Source organism: Montipora foliosa, chromosome 13, assembly GCF_036669935.1.
Source record: "Montipora foliosa isolate CH-2021 chromosome 13, ASM3666993v2, whole genome shotgun sequence".
Taxonomy (NCBI): domain Eukaryota; kingdom Metazoa; phylum Cnidaria; class Anthozoa; order Scleractinia; family Acroporidae; genus Montipora; species Montipora foliosa.
In genome coordinates, this window is record NC_090881.1 from 29,310,323 (window position 1) to 29,312,822 (window position 2,500).

Here is a 2,500-nt window from a genome sequence, read left to right on the forward strand (position 1 = left end):
AACGTTAAGTTTGTAAAAGTCATGCAGTTCAAGCAAATGTTTGTAACCGCTGTTTGCGTTTTATTCCTATTGAAACTAAAATGGCCCCAGTCAAAAAATGTTTATGAGACTGACATGTGTACTCAAGGATATGCGCTAATCTTACTCTAAACAATGAACTGTTTCGTCCTCGATCAAAAAGTTGAAAAGAATTGGAAGAGAATAGCCCGTCGAAGTTCTGCTCGGAACTCAACGAACTCAGTTTTCGAATATTTTCAGGCTTCCTACGATCATTTATGCAGCATACCTTTTTTCCTTTTTTTCTCTTTTTTTCAGTTCCCTCTCAGTTTGAAGAGCTCTAAGCCTTTAGTGTCTACAACGTTAGCACTTGTAGACGCAACAGATATTTAACATAGATAGGAAAACCAATATATTCTTTTAGTTTAATACAACTTCTCTCTTTTGTGCTAGGAGAACAATACATGATGACTGCTAGTAAAATATGTCTAGTGGACGTTTCTAAATAATTTAGCATGATATCTAAAGTGTCCTTGCCCTTTAAATCTCCGCTAAACAAGCAGAGTTGTTCCAGAAGTCCCAAATGTAGGTTATTAAATAGTCAAATTACAAGTCTAACATTGTTGTAAATTTACGACAATGTTAAAAAGTCACTGAACGTTCGAACAGTGGTCAATGATGCAGAAATATTTAATGGAAATGCATTCTTCTCACTGTAGTCTTTTCGAAGTAGCCGCAATATTTGCGTTTTGAAATATTTCATTAAACAATAGTGGTCTTTTAGCAATTACGGGGGAGTGTTGAATTTCATTGACTGTTGGAATTACTTGTAGTTCTTTTCTTTCCTGTCTCTGGTAGTTTTACGTTTCACATGACGTCAACCGAGGCTCAGTCCCGAACTCTTCTTGCAAACGGCAACTACATGCGCCGGTTATTTCCATGCAAAATCTCTTTCTCACTATAAGGCAATTGAAACCGTGGGGCAAGCCGATTGGATTTTTACAAAAGTCGATGTCATCAGTAGCATTTTCGGTATCGAAGAGCTTGATTCTAAGAAATGGGACAGCATTTTTCATGTGTTGTGGATGAGAGAATGAATATAGCAGCAGATAGACCGTTACTGTTGACGGAGAGTGTGATAACGAGAATATAGTATAGTATAGTATAGTATAGTGGCATCCTCGTCTCGAAGAGGCGATGGTCAGTTAGCGCTGGGGATTTGGGCAGGATCTTATATGACTGTGTAGCCCGATCCTGGAGTGACAGTCTCCGTTGCAGGTGGCGCAGACGTGCCTTGTGGAAACACGTGCAGAGGCTGCGCGTTCTTTTTTCGCCGCTCTCTTGCATGTAGCCTGGACTCAAGCATTAGAGCCGGTTGAAAAGAGTTTAGTGAAGTAATAGGTTAATTTCCCGGCCTTTTCTCGCTGATGAGGTGGTGCCGACGCAGTCATCTATGTAACGTTCCCCGCCATTGCAACAACGTTTATTTGTTTGTAATAGTAGTTGCCAGCAAATGCTAAAACTTGAATGTCAGACATGATCCGTTCAGCCAGTACCGTCATTCATCAAAGACAGCAACCATGCACTTAAAATGTACCTTACTTTCAATTTCTCGGGCGAAAACAAAATTATCTTCACAATGGTCATTTCATTTCAACGCCAAGTCGTCCCAACAGTGAAGGCCTTCAGTGCCCAAATTTACTGTTTCGGGTCAATCTACCGTTAAAAAACGTAGCTCAGAAATGCTACGGTGATTTGACTAAGGCTGCCATGGTTTTTTCCGAATAGTTCGAGAGGATAAGTTCGGTAGGGTTACTACATGCTGAAAGGATAGGACGGCTTCAGCGTGAATAGACGAGTTCAACCTCTTGAGTGCATCATCGGTAATCAGGGCGCCCTGATTACCCATATTGCACTCAAGAGGGTGAACTCGTCTTGCCCAGGCAAGATGGAGAAACTAAATCAAATCAAATCTACGTTGTATCGGCTCTTGCTTAAAATATTTAGTTTCTCAACTTGTAATTACGCCGATCAGATCAAGCCACTGATCCAACGTACAACGACAGGAAGATTGTCCACGGTTGCTTGCTTCAAAACCCAAGATGGAGAGAATTTTGAAGGTTTGCGTGGAAGTTCAAAACGATGAAAAATAGTCATGATATGCAATTTTGGGTTTTCATATTTTCCAAAACAGAAGATATGCACTCACAGGTGTGGCAGAATAAAGTTGGAGAGAATGCCTATTGTAGAAATTATTTATTAAACAAAGTGTCTGCCATACATTTCCTGTAATTCCAAAGGCACAAAATTACAGAGAATGTATGGAGACAAAAAAGCAATGTTTAGGAATTCCAAGGAATAGGTACAAACTCCAGTTCATCTCAGTTGTGAAATTGAACTTATTTGTTTGGTTTATGAAGGCGAAAGTCTAAAAAAGCAGAGTCATGAACAGCTTATTTTGCTTTGAATTTCCATACGAACCTTTGTCTTTGAATTTCCCAGC